Genomic DNA, 21,946 nt, shown 5'->3' with positions numbered 1-21,946 from the left:
TGATTAGGACAGCTAAAGCTGGGAAAGACCCATGTGGTGATTTTTTTTTTTAGGCCCATTCTCACCAGGCTTTTTGAACCTGTTTGTTTGAAGATAAATAAATATAGGAATGGGCAGATGTGGTGACATGTAGAACTACATCACCCAGAGTGCAATTTCACTACATTCCCCCTAATGAAAATGTCTTAAAGAAATGTGTCTCAATACAATCTCACTATTTCTGCCTGTGGTGTCTGTTTGGGGTCCGAGGATGGCCACGGATTGGGGAGAAGGGAGCCCTTTCCCCTCTCCTGCCTCCGTCTCTCCCCTCCCTCTGGGAAGCATCGTGAAGGGCTTTGGGCCTTTTGTGGCCCCTGTGAGGAAAAGGCCTTTCCGTCTAGAGGAGCCTTGGGGGCATCAATACAGGCAGCCCTCAACTGACGATGGTTCCCTCAGAGACCCTTTGTAGAAAGAAGGGACTCAGGACCATTTTCCACCCTTGTGACCCTTGCAGCATCCCCAGGGTCATGTGATTGACATTCCGAGGCTTTGCGGCTGACTCACATTTGTGAGGGCCACAGTGTCTGGGAGTCACATGATCCCCTTTTGGGACCTCCTGACAAGCAATGTCAATGGGGAAGCCAGGTTCACTTCACATCCCGTGTGAGTCACTCAACAACCACAGTGATTCACTCAACAACTGTGCCAGGATAGGTCGTACAATGGGGCAAAATTAGCTTAGCAACGGTCTTGCTTAGCAACAGATAATTTGGGCTCCAATGTGGTTGCAAGTCAAGGACCACCTTCATGGTGGACATAGAAAGTCTGCAGAGATTTTTCTGAGGTGCAAATTCAAAAAAATCTAATCAAAATAAATCACTTCCCCCCCCCCACCTTTAATACAACAAGTAAGCTATTCAATTCAACTGAAAATCTATTTCAAATCTTTCAGGTGGAAAAATAACAATCAAAAAGTAGACGAATATGGCCGGTAAACATTTCCTGATCTGTTGGTTTCCCTGAGCATTTCTAATATACCTGATAAATGGTTGCACCTTTTTCTCTTGTAAGGAGAAGTTTCTGATTGTCATAGCAGAAATAGCAAAATTGGATTTTTATATGTACAACTACACACAAAGACATGAAATTATATTTAATATTATTTAATCTAAGACTTTCAAGTAAAAAAGGCGTCTAATTTCTCTCTGTTCTTCATAATTGACAGGAACACAACAGAAAAATCTCCAGCTAAAAGGAAGAGCTCTGCAAAAATTTGGAACAAAGACTGAGAATTTTAGATAGCAACCCCGCCTTTTCTTCCAGAATTGGATATTAAATTCTCGACAGTTCCCCCCCAAACAAATATTTTATATTGGTCATAGTTAAGGTGACCAGACAAGCTTTCCAATCATTCGTCCCGCGGGGTTTCCAAAATGTCCCAATTTTGGAATGGAAGAGGGGGAGAGCCAGCGTTGGGAGGGGGCAGAGCAGGAGGGAAGGGGCGTGTTTCAATTCTGCCTCTCTCCCTCCTCCTCCTTTTTCCTGCCCCCACCCCTGCCCCAACCAAGCCATGCTGACCATGACTTGGTTGGTTAAAGCAGTGTTTCCCAACCTTGGCAACTTGAAGATATTTGGACTTCAACTCCCAGAATTCCCCAGCCAGCGTTCTTCAAGTTACCAAGGTTGGGAAACACTGGGTTAAAGGCAACGCTGGGGGGGGTGGGGTATTCTGCAGAGCGCGAGCCCGCATGATGCTCAGGGGCCACCGTAGCAGCAGGCGTCACGGCGCTGAGCTCTGGAGAGGCCCTCGGGTTCAGACCCTTTACGTATGTTTTCCTGAGGTAACCAGGAAAGGGCAATTGTTTTTCTCCTTTGGCTTTGGGTCTGCCTGCGTTTCCTCCCACTCTCTCAAGGCGGGGGAGGGAAGGGGATGGACGGCCAGTGTGAGGAAACCTGGCTCCTCTTTGGCCTTTGCTCAACCCCGCCCCCCCGCCCCCCTCAGCCTCGGCTGTTCTGGAGAGTCTTGAAGCCGTCCCCCTTCATGGCCTCGAGCCTCTCTCCCCCCCCGCCCCCGCCTGACGTGCCCTGCGCTTGCGCTCTGTTGCTCCGTTTGGGTGGCTCGAGGGAACTTTCTACAACAGTCGGTCTCTCGTAGCTTGTTCCCCCCCCCCCCCCAGACTTCATTTTCAGTGAGGGAAGGAAACGTCGGGGGGGGGGGGGGAGGGGCAGTGGGGGGACGAGGGTGACGGCCACCAATTTTGTTGAGGCTGAAGACATGTGCGAGGGTGGGGTGGGGGGGCGGCGCGGGACGTTTCTTTTGCAAGGAGGCCGAAGCCGAAAGGTAACAGTTTCAGGGCCGTAAACCTCGCAGTAGCTAGAAGGGGAAGGAGTGGAAAAGTTGCAGAGTGAGAAAAAAAGAGAGGAAGGAAGGAAGGGGGAGAGAGATAGGGAGGGAGGGAGAAAGGGAGGAGTGAGAAGGAGAGAGAAATAGAAAGGGAGAGAGAAAGAGAGAGAAATAGAGAGGGAAGGAAGGAGGGAGAGAGACCAAAAGGAAGAGAGAAGGAGAGAAAAGGAAAAGAAGGAAGGGAAAGTGAGAGGGAGGGAAGGAGGGGAGAGAGAAAAAGAGAAATAGTGAGAAAGAGAAAAAAGAGAGGAAGGGAGAGAAAGAGAGAGAAAAAGAAAGAGGAAAGGTGGGAGGGAGAGAACAGGGAGAAAGGGGGGGAAGAGAGAAAGAGAAGAATAGGGGAAGAGAGATAGAAAGAGAGCGAGAAGGAAGAAAGGAGGGAGAGAAAAAGAGGGAGGAAGGGAAAGAGAGAAAAAGAGAGGAAGAAAAAGAGAAAGAGGGAGGGGAGAAAGAGAAAGGGAGGGAGGAAGAGAGATAGAAAAAGAAAAAGATTTTTTTTTGCTCCATATAGACCAAATTTTTAATCAAGTTCCCCCCACCCCACCTCAGTCAATGGTGTCCCTCTTTGCCAATGTTAAAATCTGGTCACTTTAGTCATAGTTTGATATAACATGAGTTTTTATGGATCAGCTCTTGGGCCATATCAAAATGCAAAGTTCCAGAAACAAATTATTATTAAAATTTGATAAAACAGTTGAAAATTGAATTTAATATAATACCATTTAAAATGAAATTGGAATACAATACAATTTAAAATGAAATTGGAATACAATACGATTCAAAATGAAGTTGGAATAAAATACATTCTAAAATTAAATTTAAAAAAATACAATAATTTAGATAAAGATAAAACATGATAAAAATTTTACTTTTGTGTTTACATAAATAAATAGAGAACTGGTGCGGCCATCTAGTGAGAGCCCACCAAAGTTCCTTGGAGACCCTGGAAAGTGACATTGTTCGTCTTTGGGGGTCTGTGTATTGTTTGGCCTCTAAGTTCAGGGTGTTGCGTCACCAGAACCACCAGCTGAAGATGAGGAGGCAGCCTCCATCACTGGAATCCACATACAGCAATCCATCAATTCCCACATCACCATAATTTATGAAAGACGATGTCAGACCTTCAGGCCTGGTCGACAATGTGATGGTTGCAGCAATTTGTCCTTGGGCAAAAGAAGCACAGATTGAACATTTTAATAATAATGAAATAGTAAGCAAGAAACAAAACAATGGATAAAACCGAGCAACCAAATTAACATTAAAGGATTCTAGTTTTCTTTCCTGTTAGCTTCCATAGTCCAAGCATCCCAACCCAAAACGCCAAAGCAAGAAATGCAAAACCATAAAACGTATTAAGAATTAAATAAGAGCAAAAACAATAACTGTTGGGTTAGATTTTACGATTGGGTAGAATTTTTTTTAAAAAAAGTAAAATTAAAGAATTAATAAATGTCAGATAATTTGGAGAGTAAATGTCACAAAAAGAATAAGATCTTTGCTAAGACCTGATGTACATTATGTAAATATACTGCTCAAAAAAATAAAGGGAACACTTAAACAACACAATATAACTCCAAGTAAATCAAACTTTTGTGAAATCAAACTGCCTACTTAGGAAGCAACACTGATTAACAATAAATTTCACATGTCAGCATATTCAACTTTGTACAGAACAAAGTATTGAATGAGAATATTTCATTCATTCAGATCTAGGATGTGTTCTTTGAGTATTCCTTTTATTTTTTTGCGCAGTGTATAATTCGTGTAATAGTAAATAAGCACTGTTAGAATTGTATTACAGGCATGTCACAAATTGTCCAACATTTATTTTAATGTTGAGGATTTTTTTCTGTGTGTGTTTTATTTTTTTTACTTTGTGTGTTATAAATAGTTTATTTTTAATTTAAAAAACCAATAACAGAATATATTTTAAAAAGAAAAATAAAGAAAAATAGACAACCAAAATAGTTCAAACACTTACCAAACATTACATTGTCGTGCAAGGCAGAAGGTCTGGCATCCATCATTCATCAGTTATGGTGATGTTGGGGTCGATGGATTCGGGGATGTAGGGTTCCACAGTGATTATGGCAGCCTCCACATCTTCCCTTCGTGACTCTGGTGACACTTGCAGACACCAATTTTTATGGATTGAAGAAGAAGAAAATAATAATAATAAACTAAAACTGATTTGTTTTCTTAACAGTGCTAATAAAGCTTATTCTTAATAGGGGCTCCATTGCTGGAGATTTTAAAGAAAAAATTGGGGGTTGGGCTAGAAGACCTTCAAGATCCCTTCTAACTCTGTTATATTCTATTAAATTCTGCCTACTTGAAACCACCAGCAACCAACCATGGCAGGCAAAGCACAGATCCCACCCCAACTCAGGGATGGAAGGCTAAGAATAAGGCATCTTTGGTGTTGCCTGAGTCACAAAGCAGAGCCCTGAATGTTGACCCTAGGAAGGCCAGATTCTGTGGGGCTTTCCCAGAAGTGACCATCCAAACCTTGGTTCAACCCCACCTGTGTCCATGGACTTGGCCATCAAATAATATCCATCACCCACGGCAGAAAGCTAATTCCTCCAAAACAGGCCTGGCAGGTTCACCTCCTATTTGCCAAGGGAACCTCAGGCACAAGACCCGAGGTGCAGCCTAAAAGAAAGGCTCTTCCACTTCATCCCTTTTCCTTGTTCAGGGACAGAAGAGACTCCAAAAGCCCCCTCCCTCTTTGGGGCATCTTCAGTGCAGATCCCAAAGGGGCTTTTCAAAAGACAGCCAGGAGTTCTTGGGGTTTTTCCCTTGAAAACGTTTCCCTTCCCATGCCAGAAGCTTCTTCAGTTCTGACTGAATGGTGAGGAATGGAAGGATTTGTCCCCTTTGCAATCATTTGGTGGTGAGCATTGTAAAGGTCAGCCGTGAGCTCTCTGAGAGGCCTTGAGGCCCCCTGGGGGTTTATCTGTACCTCAGGGTCACCTGAATCAGAGGGTGAATATGGGGCAGGGGAACCTCCATGGAACTTGGGAAACTGCCCTGGGAGAGAGCAAAGTCCACCCTCTGGACGGAAGAGACCCCTGGTTGGAAAGAGGGCTCAAAGAGACCATCATTACAAGGAACAGCCCTCTCTCAACAGAGGGGGGGACATGAACCCCCCTTCTCTCCTGTCTGCCACACAGTCCTGAGGATAAGGAGTTTTTTGGGGGGAACAGTCTATGTGCAAGGAGTCAGCCGGGTCTCTGCAGGTTTCCAGAACTGAGAGGATTGATCCCAGCCTGGCCTGCTTTCTGCCTCCATCCTCCATTGCAGAACGCAGGAAGACTCCTTGGTGGGAGGAGGAGGGGACCCCAGAGACCCCCTGGGCCCCTCTTTCCAGGACGAGCTTCCCATTGGGGCCCTTTCACCCAATTCCTGCAATGCACAAGTGGCAGAACTCCTGGCTCACCCACAAGTATGGCCATCTGCGATGGGGAAAGGGAGGTTTTATAGGTGTTATTGCAGGAAGTCCAGATTATTCTTCCTTGCAAAACTGAAAAAATAGCACTGCTTGAAAAAGAGAAACTTATTGACATCCATTAAGGACATTAATAATCTTTGTCATTCCCCCCTCGGAGTCTGAATCTGCAGGGGAGGATGAGCTGGAAGAAGAGCCGACAGAGATGGAGAGGGCAACTCCTTTGGCCTTGGAGGGAACTGGGGAAGGGCAGAGCCAGTCCAGGCCAGGCTGTTCAGTATTAGAAAGGCTTGCAGACAGGGAGGAGGAGGAGGAGGAGGAGAGGCAGAGCTCAGGCGAAGAGCAAGGATCACCCCCTCCTGATCCCAGAGCACGGAGAGAAGAGAGAAGGGGAGATCAACACAGACTGAGCCCTAAGTGGGAGGAGAGCCCCGCCCCCCTTTGCAAGGCACACCTGGGGACTGAGATGGAAGGAGGGGGCAGTGGTAGGGGCACTTTTCAGGAACAAGCCTTGAATCTGTGGGATCTCATGGACCCTTACCAGTGATAGGCTTCTACAGGAACGGTCAGGGATGCAGTTCCAGTAGCAAAATTTGGAGCTCCACCCCAAAGCACCCAATTTGCACTGAAAGTTGAATGAATTATGTGAATGTAGATAAATTAATGAACAAGTGTTATAGATACACAGAAAATATACCAATATACAACATTGATAAATGAATATTGTTTAGTGTTTAGGTCTTGCTATGTAATGTCATGTGGTGTCTTTTGAAAGATGGTTTTATACATATGTATATTTGTATTTATATGTTTTAAAACTGTTCAATAAAATATATTTTCCTTTAAAAAAAAGTATATGGAATAAAAAGAAAAAACGGGGAGTGAAAGGCCTTGGGAAGATCTGGGGCTAAATGACTTGGGGAGGGAGAGAGAAGGAGAGAGAGAGGAGGGAGGAGGAAAGGATGGAGGGAAGAGAAAAATACAGGGAAGGGAGGAGTGGTGGGATTTAACTAGTTCTCCCTGGTTCAGGAGATTGGGATTTCGATCCTATGTAGAGACAGATGTAGGTTCCGTTGTGTGGGCGGAGGGTTGGACTAGATGACCTGCAAGGTCCCTTCCAACTCTGTTCATGTGTTCACCTGAACCAGCTGAATTGTCTGGCCCTGGCCCCTCCTTCTGGCCCCCCCTGCCTGGCCCCGCCCTGCCTCACCCCTTTCCTTCTGAGCGCCCTCCCTCCCTCCCCCCAGAAAACGACCTGTCTCAAGATCCCGTGGATCCCTTGGGCTCAGGCAGTGGGATTCCCCTCCGGTTCCCTCTCTGCGCCAAGCGAAGGAATCGAAAAAAGGCTGCTGAGCCCAGAATGGGGTTTCCTCGAAATTAGGAATTATGAGCTTCCAGAAAGGAGTAGGACCAATGGTAATTCTCCCTTCTCCAGCGTCATCGGTCTCCGGGCAAACTCTCCCTTGACTTCAGCCCCTGGAGGAGAGAATTCCGCCCAGAGAAGCCAAAATTCCCCCCTCCCCCTTTCCCCGCTTCTCTCCTCCTTCAGGTGAAGCCACAAAGGACTCTGCCCAGAAGCCGATGACGCTCAAACAGGGAGAATTCCCATTGGTGCTGTTTCTCGTTCTGGCCCCGCCCACCTCCAACGGCCGAGATAAACGCTTCCTCGCGACACCCGCGCCCCCCCCCCCTGCGGATTCTTTCTCTGGGGCTGGAAGCATCTGGCTGCACACACACACAGAGACACACACACACACACACACACAGAGAGAGAGACTTTTCCCCTCGGGGAAATTTGCATAACCCATCGTAAAACAAAAGGTTCCTTTTAATTATTTTTATTATCATGGCATAAAATAGAAAATAAAAGTAGTAAAGAAACGAGGAAGGGAGAAAGAGGGGGGAGGAAAAGTGGAATAAAGAGGGGGGAAAGAAAGGGAGATGAAAGGAAAGAAGACAGAGTAAAGACAGAAGGAGAAAGGAAAAGAAAAGAAAGAAGATAGAAGCAGGAGAGAATATGCAAAAAGAAAGGGAAAGGAAAGGAAGATAGAAGAAGGACAGAAAGGGAAAGGAAAGAGAAAGAAAGCAAAAGGAAAGGGAAAGAGAAATGAAGCGGGAGGGGGAAAGGGAAAGGAGCTACAAGAAGGACAGAAAGGGAAAGGAAAGAAAAAGAAAGGGAAAGAATAAGGGAAAGGGAAAGGAATGGGGAGAGGAGTGAAAGAGAAAGGAAAGAAGACAGAGGAAGGACAGAAAGGGAAAAGGGTGGAGTGGGGTGGAAGGGCGGAAGGGCTGAAGAGCCAAGTCTCAGGATCTCCGGGATCCCTTTGGATCAGGCAGTGGGTCCCGCTGGTTCCCCCTCTGCCCAAAGGGAAGGGGTCGCCGCGGGAAGAATGCATAGATTCGGGGATTGACAGGGGAAAGGGTTGATCTTAGCTGGCGTGTCCTAACTGGTGATGGGGGGGGGGGTTTAAAAAAAAAGAAAAGCGAGAGAAACGGAGGGGTGGGGATGGACTGATGAGGAGAGAGAAGGCAACTCGTAGCCCCCATGCAGGGCTGCTCCCAGTCCAGGGAGAGGGCACAACCGAGAGACGCCCTGGATCCTAAGCGCTGGGTTGCCTCCAAAGTAAAAAAGCTCCTTAGCTGCTAGCTGACCGTTTGCTTTATGCACCTCGGGAAAGCGGCGCTGATTGACCACTGCAGCCTGCTTGATTCTCTCTCCTCGCCCTCCCTTTGCTCCATCCCGGCTAGCCTGCTGGCTAGCATAACAACGCATGCGCAAATGATTTAAAAAAAATAAATTTAAAACTTTATTTTTTTTAAGATATGATCCTGCCGCCGGTCTGCTAAAAATTTCATTACTCCCATAGCGTTCCCTCCCCCCTTGTGGGCAGCAGCCCATGACGGGGTCTCGGGTGTTGCGGGCAAGGATGGAGACGGAGGGTCACGGAAGGGGAAAGGAGGGGAAGGGGGTGGATGGGCGGCTTGCTCTGGCTGGATGCAAAGCCCCGTATCCTGACGTGAACTCTCGGGGCGAAAGAAGCAGGAGCCCCTCCCATCTCTTAAAGGTGCAGACGCCGCTACCACGCGCTTGACGGGGGCAAAAAATGGGGGGGGGAGAGTGAAAAAAAACCCTGTCAGGTTGTTTGAACGGGAGGGGGGGCGAATAGTCACAGCCGGGAAACAGCCCTTGCAAAGAAGAGAGCCCCAAAAGGAAGGAGACTCCCACCCACAAATGAGGCAGGAGGGATCCCTGTAATTCACCCCTCGCGGGCCCCCCTCGCCTCGGAGACGTGTTTCCTCAGGTTGCGCTCTCCGCCGCAAGCCAGGCCTCCCACAGCGCTGCCGGGAAGAGAGTTTGGAGAGGGCGACCCTGAGGCAAACATGGCGTCGCCGGCTTCCGGTTTACCATCAGCCGCCATCATCCCAGGTGAGTTGGCCCCACAGACGGTTGGGAGCGGTTCGGTGGGTGGGGGTGGAAAGGCGAGCGCTCTGCCCGTGCTCAGAGGCAGCGTCGCTTGCTTCGGGAGAGAGGGGGAGGCCCGGCGTGGAAGCTTTGCATTCCCCTCTCCTGGGGGGGGGGGTTGTCTCCGTTCAAACCTGAGAGAGGGGCCCCGTTTAACTCTGAGGAGGGGGGGACTCCCTTTGGCGGAGTGGGGTGGGGTCTCTCGCAGGAGTGCCGGGGAGGGAGTGGGGATTCGTGGGAAGGCGCCCTCTCTTTTCCGTCACTCCTTTGTGAGGTGAATTTTTATCACGTGTTCAAAAGTAATCAAAAGCAATCAAGGCTACAATTTGAGTCTCATGTTTAGTTTACTTGATAGCTGTTTTGGTAGCACCCTCAAAACTCTTCCAGAGGTAGATACAACTGTGCCAGGAGTAAACCTGTGGGCGGTTTTGCTTGTTGTTTTTTTTAATTTTAGAACGTAAACAACTGTTTTTCAGTAATTATGGGTTTTTAATGCACAATCTTTTCAATGTGCCCTCAAATGCTTGCAGGCAGGATAATTAAGTCATAAAAATGCACCTTTAAAACCAGCCCCAATTTTTAGAGCTCATAGGTTTTAATCTGTTTTTAACCAAAGTTGTATAACCAGTGGATGGGCACACAAATCAAACTGAATAAATAAGATACTATAACCATTATACAATGTTTCATGTTCCAGTATTAGAAGAAAGTGCAATATTAATGGACTTTTCTCAGAATTCTCTAAGCCTTCGATTTTCCCTCCTTTTATATATGTTTTCCCCAAAATAAGACATCTCCTGATAATAAGGCCAATTGGGCTTTTGAGTGAATGGCAATAAGGCCAAGTGCATATTTTAGGGTTCAAAAAATATAAGACAAGGTCTTATTTTCAGGGAAATACAATATGTATGTATGTATGTATGTATGCATGCATGTTGATCTATTGGAGAACCCTTCTGATTCCGGGAATAATAAGCATTCCCTTTAAAAAATGAAGGGAAAGAAAACAAATCCATATTTAAGAAAAGAAGAAGAAAATCTTTTCACCTGACATCTTTTAATTTTTCTAAAACCTATACTTTTTATTACTACCTATAAAAGCTGTGGATGAACCAGGTCATATTTCCCTAATGTTATTTACAGGGGTTGGACATAAAAATGGAAACACCTTGCAGCTCTTCCGTGGAATCCAGATTTGTGAAGCTCCCTTTGAACAGGTTTTTTGGAAACTGGGTTCTGTATGTGTCTATTGAGCTCTACAGTGATTTTAGGAAGTGCGGTCTTACGATCCGCTCTAACAATTTGCTTTAGAGTCCGACGGTCTCTCTCAGACAACTTTGACTTTCGACCAGACCTGTGCTTGGCTGAGGACGTTTTCCCTTCTTTTTCAAAAACAGTCATTACTTTTCAGACATTACCTCTTGAAACACCAAACATCTGGGTACTTTCAGTTACACTACTGCCTGCCATTCGAGCACCAACAATTTGGCCTCTTTGAAAGTCTAAGAGGTCTGCCATTTCTAGAAGGTTATAACCAATTTCCTTAAATTTCTGCAAAAAAAGGTAGTTTAAAAAACCATATCAAATAACATAATTTTTTTTTTAAAAAAACATTAAAATATGTCAAGTTTTGATTGATTTGAACATGTTCAAACATGATGCCAAAACGTCAAATGTTTCCATCTTTTGGTCCACCCCTTGTATATTCCTTAGTATAAAATAGCCTATACCAGTATAGGGATTTTTCAGTTTTAGCTTACACAACTATTTGCAGTAGATCAGGCTAGGGATTAGTCTAAAAGCTAATGTTATTTGGATAATTCCTGTTTATGCAAACAAAGTATTAATGCACTAAATTTTGCATGCTGTATGCAAATATGATCTTTTTGATAATGAGCTGAGAAAATGGAGGAAAACTTGAAAACTAAAACTAAGGACATAAAAGATTACAAATATTTAAAAAAATGTTTATTAAAGCAAACCTATGATGAATGAAAAGTCATAAAACTTGGATCATACATATAAAAGTCAAGCATTTAAAAAGCAGAGATCCAGAGGAATTGAAAACTATTTAATAAGGATCTTAATAAAACAAATTCTTCAAGGGACAGGGGAGAAATAGTGGACAGGGATGAATTATAGAGACATAAAGAAAAATCGCAAAAGGAAGTAGGGATATCTTTAAAAATATTAAAAGGAAGAAAGAAGAGGGAAAAATCTTAGGGTTAGGGTTTTGTCCAAATAGGGCATAAAAATGACTGGACAGAATAAAAGTGGCTAATATTTCCCTCTTATTTCTACTTAAGAGAAGGGAGCTTCAACTAGTCAGAAGAGCAAAGTTCCACAAGCCATCAAGACTCCATATTGGCATTCTTCCTCAGATGTGTTTGTCTTTGCCTGATTAGGGCTCTTTTCTTCTAAATGTAGCTGAATTTTGAGATATCTTATAAAGAGCAATAACCAACAGGGCAGCAGCAGCAACAGGGTTTCACTGATTTCTCTCTTCACTGGTTCCTTGGAAAACTGTCTTTTATTTGGCCTCAAGTTCCTGTCTCAAAAAGAACCTCAGACAAACAGGTGGGGTGTTCCTTTAAGATTGGTTACAAACCCCACATTTACAGAGCATCAAATCCTGAACTATGTCCCTTGGTCATTTCTGCAGCCAGTATTTTCCTCCTATTTCTTGCCTTTGTTGAGCATTTGCCTGAAAGGGAGCTGGCAGGATATAGGGACGAAAAGCGCCCCAGGGTCCAGATGGGGAAGACATTTTGATAGGCGCTGTAGCTGATAGCACAAGTCTTGTTGAATACACCCTCAGTATTCTCCTGTAAGCAAAAGAAGAAATACAATGTAAAGCTTCCTTCTCTTCTTTCCTGTGCATTTCATAGCACAAAAGATCCTGCAGGAAAGGAAAATAAAACACATCTAAGTCACCTGCCATCTAACATACATGACCACATATTTTAGGAAGCTTCTAATAAGTTTATTTATTTTATTTATTTGTCATACAAATATAGTATTGCATTGTAGTATGTTTAACATAATGTAAGTATAAAGTAGAGATAGAAAAGATAAAAAGACATTAGGACAGGAAAGGTGGGCACAATGGTGCACTTATGCACGCCCCTTACAGACCTCTTAGAAAAGGGGAGAGAGGTCTATTGTAGATTATGTAAGGTTGACGATTTTGGCATTGGTGGAAGAAACAACAGAGTCCGGTAGTGAATTCCAGGCATTGACCATTCTATTGCTGTAATCGTATTTTCTGCAGTCTAGTTTGGAGTGATTTACATTTACGGTAGTTTGTATCTATTGTGTGCTCTTGTGTTGTTGTTGTTAAAGGTGAAGTAGTAGCTAATGGAGTACGTTGTGATGTATGATTTTATGAACAACTGTTCATCAGTTCGGATAAGACGTAGCTGTAAATTTTCTAAACATAGTAATTGAAGTCTGGAGGAGTAAGGTAATTTGTTGTGTGAGGAGGAGTGGAGGGCTCTTCTTGTGAAGTATTTCTGGACTCCTTCAATTGTATTAATGTCTGTTATGCAGTGTGGATTCCATACAGGTGAGCTGTATTCAAGAATTGGTCTGACAAATGTTTTGTATGCTCTGGTTAGTAGATTGGTGTTTCTAGAGAAGAAGCTGCGTAGAATTAAGTTTGTGACTCTTAGTCCTTTTTTGGCAATGCTGTTGCAGTGGGCTCTGGCACTTAGGTCATTGGGAATGAGTACTCCAAGGTCTTTGACTGAGTGAGGGTCTTCTGCAAGTTCAGTTTGTCCAAGTTGAGTTGTCTTGTATATCAAAAGACTAAAAGTCTGCACGCTTTAAGGATAATGTAGGCGTTCAAAAGGGAGGGACTTGCTGCTGTTGAAATGGATTTAACCAAGAAGGGTATCAGAATAAATCAAAACTGAACCCCTGATACTCTTGCAAAGTAAAAGGCAGTAATGGCAGGTGCTTTTTGTTCTCCATACACATTTAAGAATGATGCCAGCAACTTCATGAGAGTTTAGGGATAACCCACTGTATTTTAATTCATATATTAATTGTTATTTAGCATATAGCAATAGCTTTGGGGATGGTATGGTTATCCACTGACTGAGCTGCTTTGTTAGGCAGGGATAATGGCAATTGATGGAAGTCTCACCATCTGCCTTCCTGCTGAAGAATGGTTGTCCATTAAGGTGATGGACACGATCCAGGTACCACGTTCCCAGGAAAGCTTTGAGTGTAGCAATATTATTGATAAGATAAAAGTCTTAGCAAACCTTGTAAGCTTTGGTTGAACTATGTTACTATTAAAATGTGTGCATTACCGGTATTAATTTTTACTGTTTAGGTCTTCTTGTGTTATGTAATGCCATGTGGTGTCTTTAGAAAGTTGGTTTTGTACACAAGTATATTTGTATTTATGTGTTTTTAAAACTGTTCAATAAAAATGTTTTTTATTTTTTTTTAAAGTATGTGGAATCAATAGGGAAAAAACGGGGAGTAAAAGGCCTCGGAAAGCTCTTGGGCTAAATAAATTGAGGAGGGAGAGAGAAGAAAGAGAGAGAGAGGAGGAGGAGGAAGGAAGGAAAGGAGGGAGGGAGGGAAGAGAAAACACGGGGAAGGGAGGAGTGGCGGGATTTAGTCGGTTCTCCCTTTGTCAGGAGGTTGGGAGTTTGATGACCTGCAAGATCCCTTCCAACTCTGTTGATGTGTTTATCCAACTGGCTGAATTGCGTGGCCCTGGCCCCTCCTTCTGGCCTCCCCTGCCTGGCCCCGCCCTGCCTCACCCCTCTCCTTCTGACGGTCCCTTCCCCCCCTCCGAGAAAACGACCTGTCTCAAGATCCTGTGGATCTCTTGGACTTAGGCAGTGGGATTCCCCGCCGGTTCCGTCTGCGCCAAGCGACGGGGTCGTGGAAAGGCTGCTGAGCCCAGAATGGAGTTTCCTGGAAAGTAGGAATTGGGAGCAGTCAGCAAGGAGGAGGACCAATGGGAATTCTCCCTTCTGCAGCGTCATCAGTCTCCGGGCAGACTCTGCCTCGACTTCACCCCCTGGAGGAAAGAGTTCAGCTCAGAGAAGAAGCCAAGATCCCCCCTCCCTCCCCCCCTCCCCCTTTCTCCGCTTCTCTCTCTCCTCCTTCAGGTGAAGCCACAAAGGACTCAGCCCAGAAGCCGATGACGCTCAAGCAGAGAGAATTCCCATTGGTGCTGTCCCTCGTTCTGGCCCCTCCCACCTCCAACGGCCGAGATAAACGCTTCCTCGGGACACACACACCCTGCCCGCCCCTTGCAGAACCGTGGATTCTTTCTCTGGGGCTGGAAGCATCTGGCTGCACACAAACGCGCACGCACACACACATACACACACATTTCCCCCAGGGAAATTTGCATAATCCATCCTAAAACAAAAGGCTCATTTTTATTATTTTTATTATCATGGCATAAAATAGAAAATAAAAATTGCAAAGAAACGAGAAAGGAGGTAAATAGAGGGGAGAATAAGGGTGGAATAAAGAGGAAAAGAAAAGAAAAAGGGAAATTGAAAGGGAAAGGAAAGAAAATAGAGTAAGGACAGAAAGGGAAAGGAAAGGGAAAAGAAAGGGAAAGGAAATTTTGGCAAGAGGGGGCGGTTAAATGGGGGGAGGCGGAAGGGAAGAAAAAACTTCCTTGTTTTCCGCAGCCTTCGTCCTGGTCGTCCATCCAGTTGGGACCCTCAGCCTCCCTGCTTAGCACCTGAGACGCTCCAGGCAAAGCTGCCGGCCGAGACCTTGAAGCCGCTCCGGGAGCTTTGGCCGTTTGAAAGGGTTTCTCTTGCGGCTCCCCCACCGCCTTTCTCGGGCGCTTTGCCCGCCCCTCGCCTGCTGCTCTCACATTCCCTTAGGTTCCCTCCCGGGCTTTAAGTCTCCACCCCCTCTTCCTCGTCCTCTTCTTCCTCGTCCTCCCCAACTGCTTTCCTTCACCTGCATACAACACGTAACCACAACATCCCACCCTTCATCTTATCAACAGGGGATTCCCAGATAGACACACACACAAACACACGCACAAAACCAGGAGGGGTGAGGCTTGTATCTCTCTCCCTCCCAGGAGGGGGTCCCCAAACGCCCCTCCACGCCAGCCCCCTGCAGGGAACCCCCAGCAATGCAGCCAGCAGCTTCTTTCCTGGAGGGAAATCCTGGGTTGGAGGGAGGGGAGACAGAGGTTACCCACCCTTTGCTTGGCGACGCTGCGGAGACCCCTTACAGGGCCAACATCAGGAATTTTGGGGCCCCATACAGCCTAAGTGTCTGGGCCCCCCCGCGCCATTTTAAAACTACTTTTTTAAAGTTTTTAAGAAGATGATCTGAAAATAGCTGTAAATAAAACCCGATGTTCCCAGAATTAACTTTATTCATAAGATTATGATAGCAACAACTTGACCTTAGTTTTACTGGAACTATAGAATAATCATATAGTAACCGCTGATGTTACAGGCCGTTTAACTATATAAAGAAGGAACTGTGAGGATAACAGTTCAAAAGGGACGGGGGTGGTGTTTGTTATGTTGTGTTGTTTTGTTGCTTGTCTTATAAAATGCAAATACAAAATTTAAACAAACAAATAAGTATATTGTAAAATGATAGATTATGTACTATCTTATTTTTTTAATGTTTACATAATAATTACTTTTTAAAAAAAAAAATCATCTGTCTGAAGTAGTGTAGGATTCCTGTCTAAGCAGGGGGTTGGACTAGAAGACCTCCAAGGTGCCTTCCCACTGTTATTCTATTCTAATTATCCAGGGGGTTGTGTAGTTATCAGTGGTATTAAAATAGGAGCTGTTAAAAAAAAACCCAAATACAATTTCATATTGCTTCACATCTCAATATCCTTTTCGATCTAGTTTTTACGCCCATCGGTGAACGCAGGTCTGAACGAGCCCGTGGTATCCAAGTTAATTTCAAAGTACACTGCTCAAAAAAAGTGAAGGGAACACTTAAACAACACAATATAAACTCCAAGTTGTCAATCAGCGTTGCTTCCTAAGTGGACAGTTTGATTTCACAGAAGTTTGATTTACTTGGAGTTATCTTGTGTTGTTTAAGTGTTTCCTTTATTTTTTTGAGCAGTGTAGATAGAGCAGGAGGTCTCCAATCTTGGCGACTTTAAGACTTGCAGACTTCAACTCCTAGAGTTCCTCAGCCAGCGAAGCTGCCTGGGGAACTCTGGGAGTTGAAGTCCGCAAGTCTTAAAGTCTCCAAGGTTGGAGACCCTCTGATAATACAGGGATTCTATCGTTGTATAAGTCAGTGTTTCCCAACCTTTTTTGAGCCGCGGCACATTATTCATATTTTCAAAATCCTGGGGAACATTTAAAGGGGGGGGGCGGGGGGCGGGCTAAAGAAAAGTTTGGACAAAAAACCCCCTCTCTGCCTTCCTTTTGCTCTATTTCTCACTCTTTCTCTCTTTTCCTTCCTTCCCTTCCTTCTCTCTCTCCATCCCTCTTTCTTTCTTTCTTCCCCTCTTTCTCTCTCCCTCCTTCTCTTCCTCTGTCTTTCTCTCTCCCTTGCTATCTCTTTCTTGCTTTTCTCTCTCTCTCTTTCACTGTCTTGCTATATGTCTCTTTCTTTCTCTTTCCCTCTCTTGCTATCTCTCTTTCTCTCTCTCTCTCTGTCTCTCTTTCTTTCTCTCTCTCTCTGCCTCTCTTGCTATGTCTCTCTTTTTCTCTTGCTATGTCTCTCTTTCTTTCTCTCTCTCTGCCTCTCTTGCTAAGTCTCTCATTTTCTCTTGCTATGTCTCTTTCTTTTTCTCTCTCTCTGCCTCTCTTGCTATGTCTCTCTTTTTCTCTTGCTACATCTCTCTTTTTCTCTTGCTATGTCTCTCTTTCTTTCTCTCTCTCTGCCTCTCTTGCTAAGTCTCTCTTTTTCTCTTGCTATGTCTCTCTTTTTCTCTCTCTCTGCCTCTCTTGCTATGTCTCTCTTTCTCTCTCTCTTTCTCTATCTCTCTTTCTCTGCCTCTCTTGCTATGTCTCTCTTTCTCTCTCTCTCTCAGCTGACTGCAAGCGGGAGCCCTGACGGCGGCAGCTGGACGTGCTGCTGGAAACCGTATATGCCAGGCCCGCAGCGCCAGCATGTACGACGTCCAGCAGCACGTCCAACCGCCACGTCAGGGCTCCCGCTTGCAGTCAGCTGAGAGAGAGAGAGAGAGAGCGCTCCCTCTCGCCGCCGCCATCTCCCCGCGACTGCCTGTGGCCGCTGCAGCCGCCCCCCCTACCCCCAGTGCCCTCCCACCGGGCCACAAAGGACACTTGCCGCCGACGCCAGGAAAGCTCCAGCTGGGCGGGGCGCTGCCGGTACTTCTGTCCTGGGGCTCCCTCTCGCAGCTGTCCCCCGGCTTCTGCTCGATGCCACGTGTACTCCAAGCGGCGGCGGTGACTGCAGCGCCCCGCCTGGCTGAGGGGGGAGAGGGGCCTACTACCCGCTGCGGCTGTCGCTGCCGCCGCCATAACCCTCCCGCTGTGCGCCGCCCTTCCGCTGCCGCTACCCTCCCACCAACCCCAAAGCTCACCTGCTGCAGCCGCCAGGGGCTCACTGCGGGGCCCCTGTAATCACCGGGCCCAGTAGGGGACTTTCAGTAGTACCCGTCTATCGGCGGCCCTGACCCCTTATAAAGGCCGGGTTCCTTCCTGGGGCTCCCGAAGGGCATCCAAACATTCCTGGCACCAAGTGGGAAAGAAGCCCCAAAGGAAAGAAATTCCTGCTTTGGCTGCGATTGTAGCTCGGGGAAGATAGGAAGCCCCCCCTCCCTCCCAAGGCTGCCTGCCATCTGGTGGGACCCCCTTCCCGGAGATGCTCCTCAAGGCCCCCCTCCCTTCCAGACCCCCCCTGCAGCCTCTTGGCTAAGGGGGGGGCTGTCTAGGTTCAAAGAGTGGGGGAGGGGTGGACACCGGGGAAGCCTTTCCTCTCCTCCCCCCTCCGTGCCTTTTTATCAGGCTGGGGAGCAAGAGAAGCAGAGACAGGCAAAAGGAGTACGCGCATGCTCACCTCTGCTTTGAGGCTAACGAGCTGCCAGGGCAGCGCCGCCTGCGGAGGGAGCCCCCTGGTGGTCGGACACAGCCACGGCAGACCCCATTGCGAGCCGAAGACAAGAGAGACGCGCCTTTGCCTCTTTGGCGTCGCAATCTAAGCTGACATCTGACGGGTGGAGGGCGTGGATGATGGGTCACCAAGAGGCTCATTTCGGCTCACAAGAAAGGCTCGACTCCCATTGACACCGGGCAGTTCATGGACAGAGTCCGCATCATCCTGGCCATATGGAAGCCCAGCGCAAAGATTAAGGCCAGAGAGGTGTGAATTCCTAGAGCGGAAAGGAGTTTTTCTCCTCCCCCATCCAGGAGCTACTCTAGGGCAGTGTTTTTCAACCAGTGTGCCGGGGCACACTAGTGTGCCGCGAGACATGGTCAGGTGTGCCGCGAAGAAGGAAGCTCAGGTTCCAGTCTCGCAACTTTTTGCTGAGAGAGAGAGAGAGAAAGAAAGAGAGAGAGAGAAAGAAAGAGAGAAAAGAGAAAGAGAAAGCAAGAGAGAGAGAGAAAGAAAGCAACAGAGAGAGAAAGAGAAAAGGAGAGGGAGAGAGAGAGAGAAAAATGAGCAAAAAGGGGAGAAAAAAAGAGAAATGAGAAAATGATTGAGACAGAGAATGAGAGGAAAGAGAAACAAAAGAGAGAGAGAGGTAACTCTTGATTTAAATCATATGATAAAAAGCACCCAAAGAGAGAGAAAAAACCCCAGCCCTCACTTGTTTTTGGAAATGGTTCAAGAGTGTGTATATACACACACACACACACACACACAAGGGGGGGAGGAGACAGGGATGGAAAAAGAGAGGAGAGTGTCTTAGGGTGTCATTTGGTGTCATTTTGGTTGGTGGTGTGCCCCGGGATTTTGTAAATATAAAAAATATGCCGCGGCTCAAAAAAGGTTGAAAACTACTGCTCTAGGGAACGTTTTCTCGTGCGTGTTCCGTTGGTCCTCTGAAGCTGCCGTTGTGCACGCGAGGCTCGGAGGCTTCTGTCAGTCTTGGAAGGCTGGGAGTGAATACACGGAGTGGGGGGCGGGGCACAGGCAATCCTTTTCCCTGCGCTGAAGTGCTGGGCACACTTGCCATGCAGGTACTGCTGGGGGCTCTTTGCCGGGAGCTGGGGGCTGCAGGGGAATCACCAAGGGGACTTTCTGGTCCCCCCCTCTTTGGCAGAGACTCTTGGCAGTGTAGTCCCAAAGGTGCTGCTAAAAGGGCCTGACTGCCCCTCCCCGCCCCCGTGGGAAAGGAGCCGTGGATTATTCCATGGAGGGGGGAGGCTGGTCTGAAGAGGGAGTGATGGGTTTTGTGGTCCGGGAGATTTCTGGGAGGCTGGAGTTGGAGCCAGCCTTTCTGTCCCCCCTCCACTGAAGCCCATTGAATATGAAGGCTCCAGGCAGCCCTGATCTTCAGTGGGGAGGAGGAGAACCTTGGCCCCTCCTCCTCCCTCTCAGGAGGGATCCCTGGCTGATTCCACCATATTCTTTTACTCTGAGATTTTGCAGGGACAGCCTGGATTGTTTGGGGTAAAGGATTTTGCTTGGACGATGCTGGAAAGACCCTGTAAAGGCCAGATCCCTTCCTGGGGCTCACAGGGACCCTGCCCCCCCACCCCATAGCCTTCCATCTGCAGGGACCCCCTTCCTTGGGATGCTGCACAGCGGTTCCTCCCAGCCAGTGAAGGTCTACCAAATTTTTTACTACCAAACTGTGGGTGTGGCTTATGCAGGATGCCCTGCATTTTCTTTCAACTTTCAGTGCAAATTAGGTGCTCTGGGGTGGAGCTCTATTTTCATTACCCTACTGCATTCACCACATCTGGGCAGCAGCCCAACCCAGCATCCCTGCTGCTAGGACAGGGGTCAATGAAGCCAGGAAGCCCTTGCCCCTCCCCCCTCGGAGCCTTTCCATCAGGCTGGAGAGCCAGAAAAGCAGAACAGGCAAAAGGCAGACAGGCATGCTCAGTTTCCTTTGGAGGCTACTTAGTCTGAGGCCAGGAAGGAGGAAAGAGGAAAAAAGTGAGGTGCACGCAGCAGCAGCAGCAGGGGGAAAAAGGAGAGTTGTGCCAAAGAGGTCTGGGCTGCCATACCCTACAAAAATAGACTAACAATCCTGGTTCTAGAAAGCTTAGAACTACAGCGCCTAAAACACAATCTAACTATTGCCCACAAGATCATATGCTGCAATGTCCTACCGGTCAATGACTACTTCAGCTTCAACCGCAAGAACACAAGAGCACGCAACAGATTCAAACTTAATATTAACCGCTCCAAACTTGACTGTAAAAAATATGACTTTAACAACCGAGTCGTCGAAGCGTGGAACTCATTACCGGACTCAATAGTGTCAACCCCTAACCCCCAACATTTCTCCCTTAGATTATCCACGTTTGACCTCTCCAGGTTCCTAAGAGGTCAGTAAGGGGTGTACATAAGTGCACTAGTGTGCCTTTCATCCCCTGTCCAATTGTCTTTCCTTTCTCTCACTTATCATATATATTTTCTTCCTTTCATATATCTTCCTCTATTTTTACATATTATCTTTATATATATTACTTCATGTCTATCCTCTTCCAAATGAATGAATGAATAAATAAATAAATAAAATCTCTGCAGGGAGCTGATTCCAGAGGGCCGTGGACCCCACAGAGAAGGCTCATCCCCTAGGTCCGGCCAAATGACATTGTCTACTTGACGGGATCTGGAGTAGGCTGACTCTGTGGGACCTAACTGGATGCTGGGATCCTATATCACTCCTACAACATCAACATCAAACGCTCTCTACATGGGGCTACCTTTGAAAAGTGTTCGGAAACTTTAGATCGGGCAGAACGCAGCCGCAAGAGCCATCGTGGGGCTTCCAAGATTCGCCCATGTTTCTTTAACACTCCGTGGCTTGCATTGGCTGCCAATCGGTTTCCAGTCACAATTCAAAGTGTTGGTCATGACCTTTAAAGCCCTACATGGCATTGGATCAGAGTATCTCCGGAAGGGCCTGCTACCGCACGAATCCCAGTGACTGATAAGGTCCCACAGAGTTGGCCTTCTCCAGGTCCCGTCGACTAAACAATGTCGTTTGGCGAGCCCCAGGGGAAGAGCCTTCTCTGTGGTGGCCCCAGCCCTCTGGAACCAACTCCCCATGGAGATTAGAACTGCCCCCAGCCTCCTTGTCTTTCGTAAACTACTTAAGACACACTTATACCGCCAGGCATGGGGGAGTTGAGACACCTTTCCCCCAGGCTTTTTTATACTTTGTTCTATGTTTGGTATGAATGTGCTGTTTGGTTTTTAAAATAATATGGTTTTATATGTTTTTTAATATTAGATTTGTTCCACTACTATATTGTTTTTATTACTGTTGTGAGCCGCCCCAAGTCTTCGGAGAGGGGCGGCATACAAATCTAATAAATAATAATAATAAATAATAATAATCATCATCATCATCTAAATCTTTTCAATATTAAATTTATAAGTTATATCAATTTATATAAAACATATCTTATAGGAAAGGGAAGTAATTGTTCAGATTATAAGTATTGTGTTCCAAATGACAATATGCCTGTACTCGAAAGTCCCACCAGATCTTCACCATCTCATTTTTGGTAAC

Source organism: Erythrolamprus reginae, assembly GCF_031021105.1.
Source record: "Erythrolamprus reginae isolate rEryReg1 chromosome 13 unlocalized genomic scaffold, rEryReg1.hap1 SUPER_13_unloc_11, whole genome shotgun sequence".
NCBI classification, from domain to species: Eukaryota; Metazoa; Chordata; class Lepidosauria; order Squamata; family Dipsadidae; genus Erythrolamprus; species Erythrolamprus reginae.
This window is presented reverse-complemented; position numbering follows the sequence as displayed.